The sequence below is a fragment of the Cardiocondyla obscurior genome, linkage group LG01, assembly GCF_019399895.1.
Source record: "Cardiocondyla obscurior isolate alpha-2009 linkage group LG01, Cobs3.1, whole genome shotgun sequence".
Classification (NCBI taxonomy): Eukaryota; Metazoa; Arthropoda; class Insecta; order Hymenoptera; family Formicidae; genus Cardiocondyla; species Cardiocondyla obscurior.
Window position 1 is genome coordinate 9,004,862 of NC_091864.1, and position 24,324 is coordinate 9,029,185.

The following is a 24,324-nucleotide window of genomic DNA, read 5'->3' on the forward strand; positions in this document are numbered from 1 at the left end:
AAAATGCGCAGCTACGTATCATCCCGCAATTTCATTTTCTATTTAGGCAAGGCAAATCTGATCGGCTAAAAACACACGGGCATCATTCGCCGCGCGGTGAATTCGCGTTTACCAAAATCCTGCCATATTCAAAATTCGAATTCGCCAGCAGGGGCATTCATTTTGCGGGCTCGGCGCCGGGGCTTTCTCAGATATATGGAAATTTCCTTAGCCGGGAACGTATTCAGAGGGGAGGCCAAGTAATATAAATTCAAATCAGTCCCTGTTTTCTCACACAACAAACTTGGAGGAACTCCGGAGCTGGTTCTCCGACGGTAGTTACTACCTCCGTCCTTCCCTCCTCACCCACCCCCTTCGCGAACTAAGTACCTTCCTGTCCTGCCAGTTACCACCTCCTTAATGAAGATATGTGACAGAACCAACCACCAAATCTCTACATTCGTCGTATATACTTCCCGCGCAAGTAAAAGCTTCAAAAATAAGATTTTTTTGTTCAAAGACTATCTTGGCAAGCTTAACTGTTCTTCGTGCAGTTTTTTGTTATCTCCAGATGTGCGTGCTTTAACTTCAAATAATTATATAGGTAAGTTTGGACAGCGTAACAGCTACGCGCAAAACGCACAGAAATTTACACATGCAGAGTAGATATGCAAGCCCGCACAATGGGATTAATTTGATTCCGGTAAATAAATGGCATTGTAATACTCCTGTAAATGTGAATAATATTTTAAAAGTATTGTATATTTCTAAATTCTATCGTTCTTAATATTTTTTTATAAAAGATAATACTTTTTATTATTTTCTCGAAATAGTTGTTCAAGAATATTTCCGATAATTTAATCACCACCAATAGAGTTTGTCTATCTTCCCACAGCTGTTTGAGAATATATACATATACGACGGGTTTTTCGAGTCGAGAGGGAAATTATTAAGCACATCACGTAATCCCTAAAATGCCGTTCTCGTAAATCATCTCCCGCGTGCGCGGGTTTTGTAAGAAGTCGAAGGATTATATCACGAAATCAATTTGCCGGTCCAATCTCGAAGGAGTTTGGCCGGGAGAATCGACGATGAAGGTGGAGGCGGGAAATGTGTGTTTCGCGTTCCTTTCCACTATCCCACTACTCGTCTTCGTCGTGCCACCACCGTCGCCTCGCCCCCTTAATACCCGCCGCGATTTCCATAATCTTGGGAGGCGCCTGGCACCCCCTTATAATATAATAATATACGCTAGAGAAGGCTCGCTTATACGCGCTCCGAGGGGTTGCAAAATGGCCGACCACGTTAATGCCCCCTTAATATTTAGGGATCTTGCACGTCTGCCAGACTCGAAGCCGGAGCACCTCTCCGGCACCTCCCGCCGTTCTCTCTTAAAATCCACTTTACTACTCCCATTAAGATAAAATATATTCGGCTTAGCCGCTGCGTCTGTTTACTGCGAAAAACTTTCGGAAACTGCATTCTTACAAGCTAATTCTACTTCTCTCTCACCAACAACGTTTAAAACTGTAAGAAAAATCATTTCTTATCTCTAATTTTTTAAATTTCTATTTCGTTTGGTAGAATATTGCTGTTTTGAAATTATATTGAAGTCTATACGGACCACTCTCCACTGTTTCTTTAGTTCAGAAAATTAAAAAGTGCTATATGGAAATAAATCAAAATTTCTTATTATGTTATTTATAATTTTTTTTTTTTTTTTGTTAATAGTTGAAACAATGAAATAGTAGTTTAAATAAAAGCTAGTTAAGCTTCTTTATTTTAAAAGAATCAGGTAAAAGAAGATATGGAGGTAATTTGATATATTAGGTAAAGGAGCATATATGAACTTTTTTACTTCTTTCTCTCGCCTTCTCTTCGATTTCCTCCGCGCATTTTAATCTCACAACGACATTCCGCGTCGGAATCTTAACTCAGAAACGTGCGGCGCACGTTCACAAGCCTTACGGGAACCGGCAATCGCGCGCGCAAGGCGACGTGGCTCCGTAACTATTCGCGGAATCTGAAAAGTCAAAATTCACGGCGTCATCCCCGCCGATTCCGTGCCGGCTGTGCTCGGGCGCCTCTCTCTTACGTGGTAACGCCGTCGGAAGCGGAACCGTAGGTATTGCCGGAGTTCTCTAGCAGGATCCCGCCGACGACGCGGGGGGTTGGGGCGGGTACGTGTATGCGGAGAGGTAAGTTGGAAAAGGGGGACGTGCCCACCCTCGTGCAACCACCCGGCGAGAAGCCCCGCGTAACCCCGCACAACCCCCCGGCACGACGATACCGGGGGTGGTGGGTGAGAAGGAAGGCGAGAGAGAGAGTCTAAGGTAGATTATATTATTTCTCCGCCCCTGCCGGGGGCTCACCCGCCATTTTGTGAATGTTAAATCATTTATTGATCCAAGAAGGTGCCACCCACCCTCTTACCCGCGCCGACCTACCTCCGACGCGAGAGGTACCCACACCACACCAGGCTGCACCGCGCCACTGCCGCCAGCCACCCATCCGAGTACGCCAGCCACCCGACGTCTGAAAGGGGCCGATCCTTATTCCGCGAAGCGAATTTATATGCCCACCATTGCGCACGTGTTGGTAGACGTATGTACTAGGCCGACGGTGCGCGCGTGTACCGGGGAGAGAATTTCGAAACGAAGGGCGAATTTATGGCCTCGCGGGGGTTGATTTCTCTCCTCGGCCCTCTTCCGATCCTCCTTCAAGGCGGGCGCGCACCTCCTTCAGATTTCCTCGCGGGAATCCCTTTCCGAAGTTCCGGCGCGGGAAGTCGTCCTTCTTGCCTCACCGTGCCGGCACCGGCTGCTGCGGTTCGTCGCGGCTGATTGGACGGTGCACGATACGTACATGATGCATCCCTATCCGTTAGTTGCGATACCGGCGTTGAAATCTGTTGATTTTTAACATTTAATTAAAAAAAAAAAAAATGATGGCGAAGCTGCGTCTATCGGTTAACTGGGTCTAAATTTTCGTCCCGGCATTGGTAACGAGCGATGTTTCGGTGTTCAGTAAGATTTGATAAGAAAATGCAAGGAGAAGATCGCGTTGCACTCACTCAGTGCGCAGTCTCTTTCAAACCGGCAACAGAAAAAGGCAAATTTTTCCACGCGCAGAATCGTAAAAATCCGCAACCGGACGAAGGTGGGGTGGTCGAAGGGCAGGAAAGGCGGTGGGAAAGGAAAGAACGGGGCTGAAAAATAAGGGCGAGGTCAGTTGGACGCGAGCCGCGGAAAAATTCGCGTTAATTTTGAAAGCCGCGTCGCGGTTTAGACGTAATCGAGTGCGAGTTGAAAATTTCGGTGGTCTCTTTTTGGATTTTCTGTCGGTTCTGTCGGGCCCAGTTTTGCGTCAAATCGAACCGAGAGTATTCTCTTTATAAATAAAATAACGTCAAATCACAGCCAGGTAATAACATGCATTGCATGCGCGACGGGCAAACATGCGATCACAAACATTATTTGCTGTGCATACAATACAATTGCTTCGCATACAAATGTCAAAATCGTGGCTTTCGGTAATACACAAGCGAAATGATCGCGAATCCGGTAAACAGGCTTATTCGAGAAAGAACGATGCGACTCATAAAATTTTCCACGATTTTTTTAAACATCTAATCGCAGCGTGTTGCTAAAAGAGAGAGACGCGATCGTCACGCGTATTATTGATTTCCAATTATATTAATTACCTGCCGTTTTATCATACTATTTGATATTTGTTAACTGCGCAAATATTAGACGCACGTTAAATTTTCATCGTGTCAACGTTAAACTCAATTCACGCAGCGTGACACATGAATTAAACGTTTATTGGTAAATGTGACTTTTTAAGGGGAACAAAGAATAAAATAATAGTGAAAATTGGTATTAGTATAGCTGGCAAATAAAAGACGGCACGGCACTTCGAGCACAGAGAAAATATTATAATTCGACAGGACGTAATATTTAAAGGGTTGATTTGGCTTTTAAAATTGTTAATTCGCGTCGTTGCGCGAATATCGCGGTTTAAAGGGAGACCTCAGGATGCCGGTGTCGCGCCACGCCGCGATTAACCAAAACCTCATGAATTCGAGAACAGCGTTATGATTTTATATTCGATGCAACAGACAAACGCGCGATCGTGCCAATCGCGAAAACCGCGTCGACGTTACCACGGCACGCAACATTCAGCCGATCCCCGTCGGATCTAAATGCAATCCCGAGCGCAATTTCGCGAAATATGTCCCGATCGCGATCGCGCACGAGGGGAGGAAGGAAGACAGAAAAATCGCAAGAAAATGCAAAAGTTTGCCGCGGGCCACAAGTGCCCTAACTATCTCGCTGCTGGAATTCGGAGCACTCGGCGATTATTTGGACGGCGACACCGAAATCTCAGTGGTCGTCGAAATTTGCGGGACGGACGCGCGAACGAACGTCCTCGCCACCCCTTTTCGGCCCCATGTCGCCCCCTCGTTGTCCGATTTCGCATTCCGACGCACCGAACTATCCCCCTTGCTCCCTCCTCTTCCCCTGCAAACCTCCCCCGCTCTCTTTTGTCGCCCTGTGTCGGCCAAACCAATTCCGCTCACCTCGATTTTCCCGAGCGGACAGTTGACGCGTGACAGTCCGTTGGAAAATTCTCTATGGCGCCGGGAATTATTCACGAAAATAACTTGTTGCTTTTTTTAACTAGTCAAAATTAATTAGTCAGAAAAGAATCCATGCTTTAGTCGACATTTAATTATTTATACGTAATTTTAACAGACCACCTGTAATTTATTGCATTACTAAATGATATAAATTATATCTAGATTTATTATTTATTTTGTACACGGAGAAGAAAAACTAAATGTTAATCTGGTTCTTGCTGAAATTAATACATTATACTTATATACCGTGCGCTTTTTTTATTTTTCTTTTTTTCTCTCGCATTCAATAATTCCGCGACATCGACGATATTGCCTAAAATTGCTTCTAATATCGTCTTATTAAGGTAGATGATGAAGCGAATATTAATTATACAATAGTGGAAGAACTAAGTTTAGACGGGACGGATCAATTAATCACAACAATGTCAGACTAGATTCTACATATTCGTCGAGACTACTTCTTGCGATGGGCGCTCGGCAGTCTTCTCGAATATAAAATAAACGATGTTTTAAGCATCGCGCACGTCTGTCGGCAGTCTTTCCAAATTTCAGCTAAAACGTCACCGGACGGCGCGCGGCGGGCTGGAAGCCCCGCGATAAAGCGCACATAGTTGCCGATGGCTAGGGCTAGGTTTAGGCTCAGGGAAAATGCAGGATTTCAATTTGTTGGTCGGATTCTGAGACGTGCTAGCGGCATAGGGTTGTACGGTGCGCCATAGTTCGGCAGCCCCACCCCTGACGTGCCGTTTTGCCTAGGGTCGAAACGGTGGACGAGGGGTGACGCGGCGACGGAGGAGGGTTGCGAATGATATAGGGGCGGCGACGCCATTTTGAATTAGCCGTGCTTAGAGAAGCAAGTAAGAGCGAGCCCGAGGGTCGAAGGACGGAGAAAGAAGGGCGCCCGCCTGGAAAGTGAGAGAGTGACGGTGGGAGGGGTGAGATTTTTATGAGAACCCTTAGCAATGGTTGCCAGGGCTCACTCTCGCCGTTCGAGTCTCCTCGGCGAAAACTCTGCGAGGCGTACTTTCGCCTAAACAACCACTTTGAACTTTACAAAAGAGCCGTCCGCAGGCTACCGCATTTTCCCTTCTCTCTTATATTATTTATAATTATTAATTAATTTCCATAATCATGCGAGCGATACGCGAGGGGTGTCACGTTTACCTGCCGGCCAGGCGGCGAAATCCGGCGACGGTAATTTTTGACCTCGTCAGAAATATCGTCTCCTGATCTCATTTTTGATCGGTCAATTAATTTACGGTACATCACGAGTGTCGTCGCTTCGGAATGCGACGCGAGATGCTGTCGCAATATTGCATTTACTTGCCGCACGTAATCGAGTTATCATGAATTATATCGCATCAACGTTGCGCTATATTATATCGGAAATGAATGTAATATAGTGCACCGTGAAACGGATTACTGCAGCCGTTTATTATAAAACACTAAATTGCGTGCCACACATAGGCGTTTTCCAAAATTAATTGCCACTAAATCGGTAATTGTAATATAAATTTTCCAATTAATTTAATCGAGGAGATAAAACATAATTTTATTTCCTTTCTCTTTCAACTTTATATTGTGTTTATTTCGTAATTTCTACGGTAATTAAATTTCAAGCAACTTATAAAAGATAATTTTTAATTGCAAAATATAAAAATGCATATCTTGAAAATAAAATCTTAAAAATCTTTTTTTTTTTTTAATACAAAAAATGGTGACATCGGGTGGGGCCAAGCTGTATATACTTATCTATGTATGAATGTACGTAACGTGTAAAGAAGTATGAATGTCTGCAGTGTATTGAGTTCGACTTCGTGGGTTTGCTAAGCCCAGATGACTGCTCGGTCCAGTCATTCTCGCGAGATACTGGTCCAGAGATTGAACTGTTGTTCACCACATCGCTCTCTATCATTTTTCTATTGTTAACAAAAAAGGAATCCTTTTGTTCGGTACATTCGCAGCAAAAGTGAACCTCTGGGTAGAGGCGGTGCGTAACAGATGGCATGAGCTACAATTTTCATGAAATCGATACGATAGGGACCTGTAATTTCGCGTTTAAACGAGGCTAAGTTTTATTAAATAAAATAAGAAATGTGTTTATTAATAGAAAAAATTTTGATATTATAAAAATTTTTGAAAGTATTTTTTTTTAATCGCAATTAGCAAGGAAAAACGCAGAACAACCCGATGCGAATTCTTTGGAGAATTGCAACAAGCGCATGCATCAAGCAGCTTGTATAAAGAGCCCTTAAATTTCCCGGCTTTAAGCAGGGTGGATACGCGGAAAAATCTATGACCCGGCTTAAAAGCGGCACCTCTAATTGCGCCGGCACGCCGAGGGCCGTTAAAGTAAGTCTCGGCTAGAAACGTACAATGAAAATCAAGAGAAAAGAATATAAAGGGAATTGGTAAGAAACGAGGTACTTAACCGACACCGGAAGGCGGAAGCGCAGTTGAAGGCTTTAACGCGGCTAATTATAACAAAAAGCCGAGTGATTTTCTGTCGCGTTTGCGCTATCGAACGCCGCTCCAATTATCGAGATTGACAGTCACTGACTCTATTAATTCACGATTAAAGATGCAGTTGCGCATGCAAATTTCAAACGCACGAGAAACGCTACATTATTGCGCAAGATTTCATAAATAATCTGTGTAATCACATTAATCCGCGTGTTTTTTATCATTGCGAATTATTGACAGACGTATTGTAATATTAAAATGTCTGATCTAATCGTTCTAATGGGTTTTTTTGTTCACAATTAACGCAACACGAAGAAAAAAAGATATTAATTTTTATTTATCTATCGATAAATATTCAGTCGCGTAATCGGCCAGATAATCGAAAACTGCGCGCAAATGAGCAAGACAAGAGGGGAGGTAAGATCCGCCGTGGGGTGAGGCAGGTCCGATGAAATTTATAATTTACCGAAGTTCCTCTGGCGTAGGCGATAATGGGGCCCCGGGTTGCTTTGGGTCTAGCTTCGTTCCTTTTTAAGTTTTAAATAGTTTCGCGCGAGTTTTAATTAGGAAATTCATCCCACCGCCCCATTCGCCTCTATTATGCTCAGCCACCCTTCTCACTCCTTGCTACGAGCAACGGTAGCGGCGAAGTGACGGCCCATTGAAAGGGGCACGGGGAAAAAAAGAAGCACAACGGTCATCGTTTTTTCCAGGTAGCAATAACGAAAATTACGGTGAACTTATAACGAGGAGAACTTTTCTCCGATCACTTTATTAAGTAATTACGCTGCAGTTTGATCGTAAAATAACGCGACTGGCTCCTTCGCTGGTTCTACGTAGAAATAGAAAAAAGGAAAAGAAACGGCGATCTAATACGCTCGAGGCATTTTCTGCTTCGTAGAAGGTCAAGCTGTGCTGCACTTTGTTTGTAATAACGCGCTAATATATTTATTATATTTAATGCGTGTATAATTTGAGATCAACTTTTTAAATCTATATTTAAGGAAGCATTCATTTGAGGAAAATAAACCGACTTTTTTTTATATCTTCTTTTAAGTTACTATTTTTTAACACGACCAACGTGAAGAAAGAACAAAAAATAGAATGACATAATCGAGTAACAGCTTAATCAGCACGTGTGAAGCGCAGCTATTGTCCAGGTTGTTTCCGTGACGATAACGGGATAATTGTTCTAACAAATTGCCTATAAATAACAAATCTTCTTGTAACCCTTTTGTCATTATGCGGTTATTAAGAATCGCTGTAAAAAAAAAACATGTAATGAAGTATATAATGACGATTAAACGAATGATAATTCCTAGACGACCTTTCAGCAGCCACTAAGCCGCTAAGTCCAAGCGTTCTTTAGACATAATCACTCAGACGATGTCAAATATCACCGGTCACGTCAACAGGCATAATTGATAATATATAATCGTCTTACATCAAGAGAATGTTATTAATCACACCCCGGATTACCTTGAAGAACACGCGAGGCTCGCGAGATGCAGAAAAACGAAAAGCGCCAGCTTCTTCATTGTAGTTTATGTGGCCGGTAGCATCGATCGCCGTACTTTTTGCCTTTCCCCTTTTGCTTTGATACGTCCCGGCCCGAGAGGCATCATCCACCCTCGCCCCGTACCAGCTCTCCCTCACTGTCTCTCCCGCTGACCCCTGCGCTGCAGCAGCCACCCCTCCGGCAACACCATTCGCCGTTTACTTTATTCTTATCTGAAATACTGGGGAGAGAGGCGAAAGGTGGTCGTCCCTCGCTCTTTCTTCCCGCTTTTCCGACTCGCCTCACCGCTGCCCGTTTCCCTCGTTCACCCTCAACGCGGCAGTCTTTCTTCCCTCGAGCTGCTCGAGGAGGTGGGTCACCTCTCTACCTCCGACTTGGTTTTCTCAAGGCAAGAGGAGCAAAAAGCTCAGAAAGAAGCAAAAGTTCGGTTGGTGGGGATTGGCCCACTGGTGGGGATGCTTGCGATTATTTTTAGGGGTTTTGTTTGCTCTTGCAGCTTGGAAGTCGCAAGGGAGAGAAACGCCGGGGTCAGGTATAACATTGTACTCGGATACTTAGCTCCCTCGGCCGGAAGACGATACATCGGCGTGTTCATTAATTCTCCGGCGTAAAAGAACGACATTATTCCTCGCCTACGAATAATTTCACCGAGAAGATCGGTAATTTATTGTTCTAAAAACTCTTACAGCGTATTTTTTTTTTTTTTAATTTTGAAATAAGACCGCGTCGTTATCTCGGTGACTAAAGATTTTCGGAAGATATTCCTGGCCCTCCTCACTTATGTTTTTACGACTGGACCGATCCTAAAGCCATCCCCTCGCTGTATCCACGCTTCCCGGCGACTTTACGAGACTACCCTGCGCAGCCGCTCTTTATCGTTCGCACTTTTTAGAAGAGCGTAAAAGTATCGTACGACGCTTAAAACCCACCGACTTTTTAGTGGCGATCTACGTCCACCCGCGGGAGTAATTATATCGTTAGCGACTGAAGCCAGCCTAGCCGTCCTGCTTAATTGAAAATATTTCCTCGAGCGCGTTGCTCGATTATTTGGTCGTAAAATAATTCACTATTAGCGATACTTTTCTCTATTTAATACGCAATTAAATATTCACAATATTTATTTGCAGTTGCAAAATTGATTTGCCGTACGGACCTTATTTGAATTCTTTTAGTCTGGGATTACTTAAACGCTTTGAGAAAATTGCATGCGTTTTACATAAAAAAAAAAAATATATATATATATATATATATATATATATATAAAGATATTAAAAGAATACATTTGCATGATTTTACACTCTAATAATGTAACATTTATCGTACAGAAGAATTGAGATGTAAGCTACACTTTAAACTATGCGAAAGCAAGGGCGCAAGCCGCTTCATACCTTTGAAAGGGCCGTTGATTATAAATTCGTAACAGAAAAAGAATGCTGACCGAAAGGGCTTCCGGGTGTCCGAGCGGCAAACCTGTTTTACGGTAGTCCAATTTTCAACCCTTTCTCTTCCGCCTTCCGTCCCCTCTACATCGACCCCTTTCACCCTTTTGCCCTAGTAACCTCTAGGGTAAGAAACTGTCGGACTCCTGAGAAATATTTTATTTCTACATTCGCAACGACGTACCGTAAAACAGGCAACCGCCTTGCTTTTATCGAGAGAAGACTTTAATATAAATCTTCAGATAATGGATTCGTCAATCCAAAGTGCAAAAATGCATAATGCAAATTTATGCTGTAACTTTTAAGTAGTACTACGTAGTTTACAATAAATTAAGCTTCATATACATTTTTTGCTGGGATTATTTAATTCTCAAGCGATCGCGAGGAGGCCGCGAAAAAGGTGAACGAAAACGTGACCAGCGCAAAATTCATCGCGGCCGCAAACGACGTAAAAACAATGGCTCTTAAATTTATGGTACAATCAAAAAGTCTTTATTATTTTCCTGTGACGCCGTATCGCCATCTTTTGTTTTTGCCCTCTGCCTTGCCTTATGACGTCATAATTTATCCAGTCGACTATTGTCCCTTTCAAGACATTATCAAAAGGACGAGATCTTCGCCCGTCCCTCCGTTTCGCAAACGCGGAATAGCGGGAGATTTATAACCGTTTTTTTTTTTTTTCTTCCCCGGAGTGATCGATTAATCATCGTCACCGTAATTATACCAAGTCCACCACAAAATAATCTTGAAGCTCATTAATTAATTATCGTGAATGCGATAAAAAAGAATTTCGATCAATATTGCAAGATAAAAATCGTCCTTCGCGTAGTGTCGTATCAATAACATTAATTTAAATTGAAATCGGCCTATTGTGGTGAAACGTGCTTATTACACGAATTGTAATTGTATCGAATAATTCATTACACCACCGCGGAATGCAAATGTCTCTTAATTAATGCGGGCGGAGGAATAATGGACTTTTTCTTCTCTTTAGCGTCGCGGCGTGCTTCTATCACTGTGCGGGCGATCGGCGGATAATCGAAAAGCTAAGCGACGGGAAAATTGCGATCGGAGGGTGACCAATCGTCCGTGAAAATTGAAAAACTATTTCGATCTATAGCGCAGAGGGTTCGCCGAGTTTTCGCTGCACCTCACTTCTCTCTCCCGAAACCAAGTCCCTTCCCCGCGAGGTAAAACACTCGGTTTCTAGGACTGCGTTTTCAATTATTATAAAGTGATTTACGGACAATAACCGGGCTATTAAATTGTCAAGTCCCGTTCGCTTCAACGGAACGATGGTCCCGAGTGTGCTGCAAAGTTATTCCAAGTTTCCTCGCGTAATCTAATCAATAGGCGATATTTATCTGCCATGTATTATCTGCGAAACGTGCTATTACACATTGTGGCACAATACGACCAATGTAATATTGCATATGATTAATAATAGCGACGCTGAACGACCTCCGTGATCGAAAGAATTCCGCGGTTTAATAAACAAACCAATTAAAATATATTATAATCTAGAGTGATCAAAGTATCTTACGTAGGAAGGAAAGGGAGGAGAGAAACCGTTTCGGAGAACAAAAGGATCCTTCGCGAGCAGCTGCGAGGGATCTGGCGACCCTCGAACTTGGAGGCTCGAGAAGCAGGCCTTTTTCCGGATGTTTTGGTCAGACCGGATTTGCATACCAGACAAACGGGTTTGCCCACGTCACGGTCACTCTCAAAACATACGTGTGGAATCCGATGTGCTTCCACATCTAGATTCAGTGTATGTTCGCGCGTCCTTCAAACGTGGCGGTTTAATCGTTCGCCGGAAGAAAAAGGTGAATTGACCGACGCGTGCAATCAGTGTCACGGTCGTAATGTGAGACTATGAAATGCTAAATAATTACGTCCCCGCATGCATCACTGTAATCAATCAGATATAAGCCTGGGAGTTATTTGTACCTGCGAGAAGACGTAAAAAAAAAACCTGGCGAACGTGTTAAAATCAATGTGTGGACTCTAAATTCACGTGACCCAGAAGTCTCTATTTAAAATATAATATTAATGATTAATTATTTATTATACATATAATTATACATATATTAAAAAAAAAGTTTTTTATTCGAATTGCTTTACACGTTCGGAGACTTTTTTTTCTTTTGCGTTTATAACTAATTAATAAATTAGCCAGTCGTTTATTTAATTCGTTTTTTTTACTTACAAATACGTTTTTCACCGATTTAAACACTTCAGACGGTGACACAGAGTTTATGATTGCATACGATCGGATTGCGTTTACACCTGCCGGAAAATCACGCTCGTCAGCTGATCCCAGACGTAGCATTTTGGATTTGCGTCATGTCACGTGTACGTAGTACGCGCGTTAACCCGCAACCCTAATTTAATATCCCCTCGATCACGGATCATGCGATCGAGCGACTTGATGTGCGAATTAATTAAATTCTAGTAGCGCGCGGCGGAAAGCTCCGGCTCGTTTTGCGTAAACGTACGTTTCATCTCATTAGCACAATCGTCAAATTATATAAATTCAGGTGAATCGCGTTAATCTGAAAACTACCGTATAAGTATGCTTCAAAATTTATTGCCATCATATTCTACAAAAAAATTAAGTGATTTAGTCAATAGAAAAAGAGTCAATGATTTGTTTCGCGATACAAGCTTCTAGCTAATTTGCAATTTAATTTTATCGAAATTTATATCTCTCGTACTGTTCACAAAAAATAAAACGCAGCCGGATCAGTTGATTTAAAAAAAGGGAAAAAAGCGCGGAAACGTTTAAGGAGATACAGAAGACAAACACGGTCGATTGGCAATATTCCTTTATATTCGCAGTCGTTGCCGTTTACGAGTCGACGGAACCGCTGTAAGTTTTTGCATTCAACTCTCGCGCGGGAAGGTAGGAAAAGATCCGCGCAGAAAATGAGAAAACAGAGACGAGACGCGATTTCTTGCATACCTTTCACATTACTGGCTTCATCCCCTTTTCCTCGCGTTTACCTTTCCGTTTCCACCCACGAACTACCCCCTTGCCCGCGCGGTTCATCTCCCTTTTCTTCTCTTCCCCGGGGTCCCTTTTTACTTCCTTTTTCTTGTCTTACGCCGTTTAAATAAAACCAAAAGGTAAAAAGCGATTTCTCCATCTACGACAAAGCATACACTTGGGAGAATTAAAAAATATTATTTTAAAACCACGAACACAAAAAAAAAGATTAAATAGAATTCGTTTAAAATATAATATATTTTACACATTAAATTAAAAATTTTTTAAGTAATTAATGTAGCAAATAATCTAATGATGCGTGTTGGCTTACTAAGTGATTAATATTTAATTTAAATTTAATCTTTTTTTTTTAATATCTTTCATAATGGAAGACATTGATGAGATTTACAGAAACGACCTCCCTTTTCTTTGGTCGCTGTTGAAAATATTCCCGGCCATTTTTTGCCCCACCAACGCAACGTTCACCCTTCAAAAGAAAAGCAGCGGAGGTGGGGTTGTAAGGGATAAAACAATGGAAAAAGTACTCCGCCATCTTTATTTCGCTCCTATTCGTTTCAGTAAGGGCGAAGGGCGTTTCGTTTCGACAAGAAACGAGGAGTGAAGTAAGATCAATAAGTTCGTTTCATATACATTTTTTTTTTAATTTCTATGTTTAACAGTTTGCAAAATATATTTTTGTTATTTTTAAATAATTCCCTTCTCATTTAAATTTATAAAGAATAATTACAAAAATAGATAAATCGAGTTCAATGTCCATTATTAAAAAAAAGTTGTCACTTCGGAAAGCTACAGATAGATAATTCTACGTCATTGAAAGCCAACGTTGTAACCAACTGTTAATTCGTTTGCAGCAGAATATCTTACTAGCCAATATACCTCGGGACACCATAGAAGTCAACAGGTTTCCAGTTGTAGGTGCTAGATGGAGATGCATCAACGTATGCAATTAATTCTTCCTTGTCTCGATTTAAATTGCATAATTAGTGTACATATTTTTTATCGTGTAAACAATTGACAGAACTTTATTACAATAATGAATAATCATTCATTAACACTATATAAATGCTTTCAAGCGCCTTTAGTATCAGGACATCGTTATTCTTACCGTTTATCGTTATAGTTACGAAAGACTGATAAAAAAAAACCTTTTAAATAACAATGATAAATTATTTTAAATGTTTTGAGAATTAAATTCTTTCAATTTATTAGCTATCTATAAAACTGACAAAGTAGTTGAAGACAGTGTAGATTAAAAGTTTAAGTTGAAACGAAACATAATCAATACTTGAATAATTTTAATCGATGGAGGTTATACAGAAGATATTTGTTTTTATATCGTTGCGGCCTTGCGCTTCTGTATAGGATCAATAAAGCAGGAAAAAGTATTTAAGCGTGTCAGTAAAAAAAACTTAATAAAAGTATGGAAAAACTTTATAATTGTTGCGTCTGATTACGTAACTTTGCAATCATTCCACACCGAGTAGGTAATAGCGTTATTATGATTATCATTTTATTCACGCAATTTGTGCGTGATTTTATCGAATCCAAAAAACGTTAAATAAATTTATTAATAAATTAACAAGGTTTAAAAAAAATTATTGTACAAATACAATTTTTAGAAGAAAAATTCTCGATTATAATGATATTAATTACTTTTATTTATTTATTTTTTTTTGTTTAATTGCTCATGATCTACATTCTACATTATCTTCACCGATTATCCTCATATCTCTAATAAAATTGCATCGAACATATTCAATCGATGTCCAGTAAAAAATAAAATTAATTGTTCTATTAATTTTAACCTTGAAATGTTATTTATGAACAAAAAAATTCCTATATTGACTAATAATAATTTTCTGATAACCTCCACTGTTAGCCCGCATAATAAATTCATTATTGATAATGTGCGACTAATCAGTTTCCCGTTCTTAACAATGCATTTCAATGACTCTCGTAATTGAACACATATTTAATTAATCTGCTGGACTGGATAAACTTTATAAGGGTGTAATTTGCTACTGGTAAAAGAAGAAGAAAGCATTTACAATAATGTTGTCTATTTTCTTACTTCATATAAGTATTGTTGCTTACACGAAAAGTAAGTTACAAAATTGCATTACATAAAAATTGATGTGCCAGTTATTACAGACGGACAGTTGGAAAATCTAATTAATATGTGATTAACGAGGTCTAATACTAGGTCATTAACGTTGGTAACACAATTGAAACTGCTACGACAACTAATGCAATTTAAAATGCAAATCTCACTTGCAAATGTTATTGTAGTTGTGATTTATATACGATTTCTAGATATGCTAATGCGTATCTACTGTTAGTGCGTACCTTTTCCCATCGCTTTTTTCCTTCTTTACTTCATAATCTCTGCAATCGATTCGTCAAAAATATTTTATATCTTATAATATTATGTATAAAAAAAATATGTGAACAAAACTGGTACGTTTTTTTATACACATTCTTTTGTGAATGTTAATTTTAGAAAAAAAAATTATCATGTCTCTCTAATTAGCTTCCTCGTGTTTTTGTCTACAAAAATATTTTAACATGTTTAATTTTCTTTTTAGCTCGTATCTTTATATCAGGTTTTTTTTCTATAGGACCTTCTTGAATTTGGCTGACCTTTTTCTTCCACTTCCTTTTTTCTCTCTTTCTCTAAATTAAAAGAAAAAAATAAAACAATTTAAAACGATTCGCGAATACGATGTTTAGAATCAGGTTTTACGAAACACACGGAATGCTTTTCGAAGATAAAAGAGAGAGGCTAAGGAGGGAAAGATTATTCTGACGGCGGGGGTTTGCCGATGAACGGATGTAACGTAGAATGCTAAGGCCGCTTCGCGAAACACATTGCAACGTGCGTTCTGACAGATCACTTGTATCGCGAATTGTGTAAGCACGCGAAGCGCTTTTTCAAATACGATTCCACGACCGTGTGTTCAATTTTAGAATACTGTCTTTAATTGGTTTATACTTTTAACGTTAATATTACAAGTGTTTTGCCGAATGTCGAAAGTTATCTCATTTTGATTAAAGTTCACAAAGTATTTTTCTATCGCGACACGACGCAATCAATTAGAAAGAGGATATCAGTAAAAGGCGTCTCGTTAAACAGTGAGTAATTTTTTATATTCTTTAGAAAATAAAAAATTTATGAAAGCAACTTAGATTTAATAACAATAAAATTTGTTCAATTTGAAATTTTGCTAAAAAAATTGTAGTGGATGATTATCGTGTTATACAATTTTTTTTTATTAGAAACATTTTTTTAAATATCGGTTTTCGATTTTTATAATAAAAAAAAAAAATTAAGATCTTTATATATACATATATGTGTATATATATATATATATATATATATATATATATATATATATATATATATATATATATATATATATATTCTTTTATTATAATACGTGCTCTGATTAATTTTTAAATTGTTTTAATATTCGATAATTATTTTTCTTTGACTAATTGTTCTAAAATTGTTGTTAATAATTATTATTTTATATTAATACTTTTAACTTTTGTTTTACATACATTCGTATTTTTTTATATTTTACCTGTTACTATTGTCAGTTTAAAAATACTCAATTTGACATTTAATAAAGATAATAAAATTGCAAGTATCTTTTAAATGTAACTTAATAAATAATGCAAAGCTACTTAATATGAGTGAAATGCATTGTAACATTGAACGCTAAAAGGAAACATCGTACTTGTCGACCTTGCAAATAAACTTTGTTCAACTTGAAGGACCGAACGCAAGAGAATCGGCATTGAGAGAGAAAGGTATTCTTGGAAAGATTTAATCTCCCATGCTTTCCGGCAATAGTTTTATTAAATCTAAAAGATTATTTCAGTGAATTACCATGGAATCACTTTAAATCGTATTATCTTAATGATTTCATTCTTCTTCAAGAAAACATGTATCATCATTGTGGAATCTGAAATTTATTTCTATTTCTTTAAAATATATTATTATCACAAATCTTTAACAAACGTAAAATATGGAACTTTAACTTTTTTTTTACGACTTTTATTTTATTATATTTTTTGCATTGTTTGCTTATCAAGATAGAATAAAGATTCGACGACACTCTTAATCTCTCTTTGTTAATTCCTCTTGATCGTAATTAACAGTAATATGATATAAAATTATTAATTTACATAACGCCATTAAATGTTAACAAACATGCGTTCACTTTTTATTATAAGTCTTACTCATGGTCATTATATCTGATCCATAATCTGTAAAATTAAATAACATAGTAATAAATTAAATCAAAAAAAATTCCTCAAAAAATAATAACCAAGTCACTAACTTTGTACCTTAGTGTTATTTCCTTGTCTACATTTTTTTTTTTTTTTTTGGTACATTAATTTGTACACATTATTTAAATTTATCTCTATAAACATTTTTTTTTGTGCTCTTGTCCTGGACGCGAGATTCCAAAATAAACCAAATAATATTTCGACATGAGCTCGACTCGCTTTTTAATGTAAACTATAGTTCACTGTTATATAAGAAGCATAATACACTGCGTAGTTATATACTGGCACAAAAATACTGACCCGTATCTTATGACTCACGATCTAGCTACAGTATAAATAGTATAAATATTATAAATATGAATTAACTTGCAATTTAAAAGTAAAAAAATTATACATGCTGCACGCGGTAGGAAAGATTATTAGTGTTAGTTTTTTAATGCATTAAAGTTAATATATAAAATAAATCACATTTTTTAATACTAGAAAAACGATAAAGCGTAGATCCTGTTAATGCATGTAGAGTAATCTTATATTTACGTCATATTTAAATGTAATGAGATGCAAATGATAGCGTAGCAATAGGTAGATGTGTAATGTAACAACGATTGTATCGCGCGAATAATGCTGCAGAAAAATATAAAACGATAAAATTATCGGCATGAGAATTGTAGACCTCTGGAATTTACCTAGTCACTTTTTACATTATTTGTCATGCTGATGTAACGTAAAGTAATTATGACGATTATTCACATCCATAATATATATCCATTACACCCGTTAGAAATACTACTCGTGTCCTGGAGAACATTTATTAACTCATTAATAAATATAACTTTTGTGCAAGATATTTCAGCCGCGTGATAACTTGATAGCTGTTACGTGCGAGTTTACTTGACAATGGCTAACAATGTCCGTACACATATATACTTTTATATAAGTGCAAGAAACGTAAAAGCGTATATATAAAAAAATAAAAAAAGTGTGCGAACGTAAATTTATTGGCAAAACCACTTCTCGATTGACGTGTCACGCACGGGACTATTAATCACTATCATTAGTCATTAGTTGTTATTATACCTAATTATAATTAATTTCATGTAATACGATAAAATTGACTACTCTTTCGATTCGAGTTTGGATGATATTTAATTAATTCTCTTTTACGGCGTTCGGTATAGCCTTTACGTTATTTCCGTGAGTTTTTTTCCGCACGTATTAGAACATCCAGCTGAGTGCATTGAATTAAAAATAAATTAATTTAAACAAACACTGCAAATTCGGATCCTGTGTAATTTAAATATGTATTTATGCTAATGGAGAACTAATCGATGGCATAACATTTTAGGCTTAATTAAAATTGAAGAGATATGAATATTTGCGGCAAATATTCGCAACGAATATTTTAAATGACTGTTTAATATTCTTTAATTTCGACCGTAAAAAAATATTTGTGTAATAATTAATATTTTCTGTGATGCGTAGGTACCAGTCATAATCCATTTGTATTTAATAATTTAGAATTGCGCAATAACTTGTACGGCCAGTTTATACTGCATCATAATGTATCACCTAAATATCACGTCGTAAAATAAGTCATTCTTTGTAACACAAAGCAAAAAGCATAATGTAAAAATAGTAATTTGCCAATTGCATTGCAGGTGAACGAGAGATGAAGAGAATCTCGTAAGCGGAAATTGGAACACAGCGATATTTGATTGATGGCACAGACGATCGTTAGTAATAGCGTATCTATCGACGAAGTATTACAAACGACAAAAGTTTTTTGTTTCAAATAAATAACTTTTGGTCAAAAATAAAGACGTCGTTCTAGCAATCTAAATATAAAATAAAAGAGAGGTATTTGCATGCTATTTAGCATACAAAATAGTATTAACGTTGCAATAAATTACGATATAAACTAAAATATCGGAGACCACTTTGTGCTAATATTTATTTATGTACATTAAAGAAAAATAAAAATTCGAGGAAAGTTGTGTGCAATAAATTTCGCATGCACATTAAGATATCCATTAATTAATCGGTGATCGAAGATATGAGTTCCGAGAACAAGATTCGATATTGCAGCCGCATCTAACATTTCTTTCAAGGAAAATCTAACAATAAGCCGCGGATCTTCGCACAATGTGTATTGAATACAAATAATTCACCCCACCTACGCAACAGTCAGACATAATTTTTATGTTGTGTCCGATAAGCCGATAAACCTGGGTGAAGAGATAAAAGGAAAGTGTTGCAAGAAGTAGACAGTCCAGAAGATATTATTAGTAGGTCAGTCAAATCTGTAAGTCATGTCGACGAGAAGACGAGCAACAAATGCGCTGCGTATGTCGCGGGCGCGCATGGCCGACATTCAATTTGCGGACCTATCGTACGAGGTTCAAGTAGGATATCGCGGAACGAAGAAACAGATTTTAAAGGGCGTGAATGGAATCTTTAAAGCTGCGGAGCTGACGGCTATCATGGGACCGTCTGGGGCCGGAAAGTCAACGCTCTTGAACATTCTGACTGGGTTTTTACAAGGACATTTAACGGGCAAAGTCGAGTACATCAGCAGCGAGGGTAGACAAAACTGGAACAACTATAAAAAACAATCGTGCTACATTCAACAAACTGACAATTTGTACGGTCTGTTTACCGTTCAGGAAAGCATGATGATGGTGACCTATTTAAAAATCGGCAAAGCAACGAAAATGTTCAGGCAGATACTGATCGATAACATTCTGGAAACGCTGAAGCTGTCGAAAGTAAAAGATACGATGGTCGATCGGCTTAGCGGGGGACAGAAAAAAAGGCTGAGCATCGCCCTGGAATTGATTGACAATCCACCGATAATGTTCTTAGACGAGCCGACCACGGGCCTAGACTCGCTAGCATCCATACAGTGCATTTCCGCGCTGCAGACTTTAGCAAAGGGTGGCCGGACGGTGATCTGCACCATCCACCAGCCCACCGCCGCGCTTTATCAAATGTTCGATCATATTTATTTGGTGGTCGACGGACAATGCTTGTACGCCGGCTCGCCCGACAACACGGTGAGCTATTTCGCCCAGCAGGGCTTCCAGTGTCCTCAATATCACAATCCCGCGGACTACATGCTGGAAGTGGTTAGCAAAGAGTACGGAGATTACAATAATCAATTGATCGAGGCAGCTAAAGAGCACTGTCGGAGAGAAGAGACACCGCTAAAGATGCGTATTATGAGAGAAGCATCGTTTTATGACGAGAAAACGAGAATGATGATGGACCCGCCTTCAGAATTAATGAAATTTAAGACACTGCTGTATCGTTGCGCTCTGATAGTATATCGAGACTGGACGGTAAGCCACATTAAAGTAGCCGTGACCTTCTTAGTGGCTATCTTGTTAGGTTTAACGTTCGAGCATTCTGGCCAGGATGCCAGCAAAACTCTCAGTAACGTCAGTTTCTTGATGATAACCACCATGTACTTCATCTACACCAACATGTTTCCAGCCGTATTAAAGTTTCCTCTGGAGCTAGCCATCCTGAAAAAGGAGCGCTTCAATAACTGGTACCAGCTGAAAACTTATTACGTGGCTACGCTGGTGATGGCCATACCATTGACTTTATTTTATACCTCTGTCTACTCAGCTATCTCTTACGTACTAACCAGGCAGCCCATGGAATGGAATCGGTTTCTTATGTTTCTGACCATGATGATTCTGACGAGCTTTATCTCGGAGAGCTTGGGTCTCAGTCTAGGAACACTTTTCAATCCCATCAACGGCACATTTTTTGGAGCTATTATCGCGTGCGCAATGATAATGCTAGCTGGTTTTCTGGTATTCTTCAATCACATGCCGAAGATTCTTTACTACATTAGCTACATGAATTACTACAGATTCGCTTTAGACGGCTTGGTACTAGCGATTTATGGCTATCAACGAGAGATGCTACAATGCCCGAGTCACATTGAATATTGCCATTTCCGAGCGCCGTCGATGATCCTGGAAGAGCTGCGTATGACTAAATCTCTATTCTGGATCGACACCGTCGTCTTGATCGTTTGGTTATTTATTCTCCGAATCGTGACTTACATAACGTTGAAAAGAAGGCTTTCGAAAGTATGCTGAGGATTACACGTGTTCCTAATAAAAGCGAGTATCGTTGTAATTATACTTAAAAACCTAGCATTATTCAATTTACCGAGATTTCTCTGGATTTGGCGAACAATACGTCGTCGTCGTACTATCGAGGTCCACCAGAGAAACGTCAAAGAGATTGCGACGTTTCGTAAGAATGTGTTTACGGAATACATTAGAAAAAGTTTGCACAATGTTAGCATAGGGCTGTGACAGCATAGTATGTTTTTATCGCTTTGTAATCAGAACTTTCAGTCGCGACTGTAAGATAGCGATAAGTTTATAATGCAGAGTGTTGCGACGCGCTTATCTCGGAGAGATAGAGGATAGAGATTTCTATATGAAACCGAGAATCGGCTAATGCAATAAAAGGAAGGCTTACACAACTCGTGTGCGGTAGGAAGTAAAAGTAATACCTGCAACTGAGCCGATTTTTCCAACTTGATCCGATGCAAGCCAGCAGGATAAGTCGCGCAGGATAGAGCACGCTTATAGAAAGTGAACTGTGACATTGTGAACGTCAAGTGCGCGAAGGTACTTTCACGCTCGTCTTCGATGAAGTACGCATTAAGATGACGATCATAATATGATATTACAATCGTCAAATAGTAATTAATTTGAAGATACCTGGAAATTCAATTCTGTAATAGTTTTCGTGATTTAACAAGTGATTTATGTTATAAAACAGTGATGTTTTAAAACAGTACACTGTTATAAAACAGTGATGAAGCGTTTCCGGTAATATATATTTTTTTTTTTTCTTTTTTTTTATTGAAGTCTTTTTTTGTATCAGTAATATGTTTCGAGATTACATTCTCAAGGATTAAGATTCAAATTGTTAGTAAGAAAAAAAAAAAATATATATATATATATATAAAAAATGCTACAAGTACGCGACAGCTTATAAAGTATTAAATAAGGCTTATCCAGTTTACAACTATGCTCGTTCTCGGATATTTCTGTGCACATTTGTATATCATTATGCAAAAATAGCGCATTTCCGCAAGTTACATTTGTAAGTTTCCTTTAAATTTGCTGATATCATTCAACAAACAAATAGATATATATATGCACAATTTTATAATCTGCAATATTAATATAAAACTTTAATTAAAAATGTGCATAAGTAAAGCAGAAATTATTTTGAAAAAAGAATAATTACCGTAAAGTATATACATCATTGAATAAATTATTAATAACGGAGATTATACGATAATAAATATTACAGCTCCTTCCGTCGATAAGGCTTTAACATACTTATGTGCTATTATGTACTAATGTACTGAAGATATATATTCAGAATTTAGTATTATGTCTCTTTTATCGAAATAGGTTTAATGGGATAAAAATGTGTCTGAATTCGCTCGAATAAATTTAAAGAGAGTACGTGCGACATAACGTAGATATTTATATTTCCCGTATCTATAGATAGAATAAAACGACAAAACAGCGGAAAATATTTCACGAGTAGTAATGTAAAGACGCGGGTCGTAGGTCAAAAGCCACTAAGCGCAAGGAATTCGCAATAGGATTTCTTAACCGAGGCTAACCGCGTGTTTCACATTAGACCGAGAGCGGCGATGGACCGCTAATATCGCGGCCGTGCAAACACAATTTCGTAATAATATTATATAAGGTTGCATGCGCAATAGAAGTTGGGAAATAGCCGAATTAATAGCCTTTCACCGTCTGATGGAATTACCTACGGTATAATGAGTCCCGCGGCAATGATCGGGAGAAATAACACTGTTGTCGAATTAAATTTCGCAGATTAAATTAATAAGTTTATTTCTGCTGCATTTCTCTGAGATAGGAGACGATCGGTGACTTATCAAAAGTGTGTAGCACGACGGTCTTGTATGTAACATGAGGTACGAGAAATGTAAACTTCAAGGTATGGAATACAAGTGCTTGACATAGACTGCGGTAAGATTTTTGCGACGTGTCAATTAAAAATGAAGCCAGTACAGTATCACGTTGTATGCTGCACCTGTTAAATGTTTAAAAGTATCTACATACTGTGCATACATATAGCTAATCGTTATTCTGCATTTGATGAAATACAATTGAAACTTAGATCGGTATGCGTATTATAAGAGCAAAACTTAGAACGTAACGTAAATACTATCTAAAATACTGCGAGTATAATATACAAATAAAATAACGAGTGAGAAAGAAAAAAAAGGGAGCGGGCGGACAAATAATGGCAAATACAGCGCGTGTGTTAAAATTATATTGAAAAAAAAAAAAAAGAATCGTTTAACAGATCGCTCGGGGATCTACGTCAGACGACACTGCGAATATGGAAAAAATGGCACATTTATTATATTAGTGATAGTAATATTACTAATGATATAATTACATATTTTTTTTTCTTTCTCAATCGATACACTTGTTCACTCTTTCATTCTCTCCCTCCCTTACATACTCTCGTTTATTCCTTTTCCCTGTCTCTATCTCTCGTTTTCTTTCTCTGTGTTTTATTCAGTTTAGATATTTATATTCATCTCGAACTTCATTAATATTAATAATCGCATATAGGGTCGAAGAGATCGGTTGCAATATCCTCTAGGCCCATTCACACAAACTGCCTACAACCCACTTACGCATTAATCCTTTTTTATTACATATTATACAATATTATATATCTAATATAGTTACACTCTTATATGATATGATAATTATCGATTCGCAAGTTGTACCAATAAAACTGAATCCTTACAATTAAACCGCAACAAATAGTTTCTTACATTCGCGTCGACATTTGCCGCTTAACGGTAATCATAAATTGAAGTTAGAATTTACAACCAACTCGTACCAAACGAAAGTGCGGTGCTCCGTGTTCCCGGTACGCT

The 24,324-nt window shown here is 38.3% G+C and overlaps 1 pseudogene; it reads left to right on the plus strand.

The window, feature by feature from the left end:
- Positions 1 to 15,599: 15,599 nt before the first annotated feature.
- On the plus strand, positions 15,600 to 24,198 carry LOC139105021 (ATP-binding cassette subfamily G member 4 pseudogene; annotated as a pseudogene).
- Positions 24,199 to 24,324: the final 126 nt, after the last annotated feature.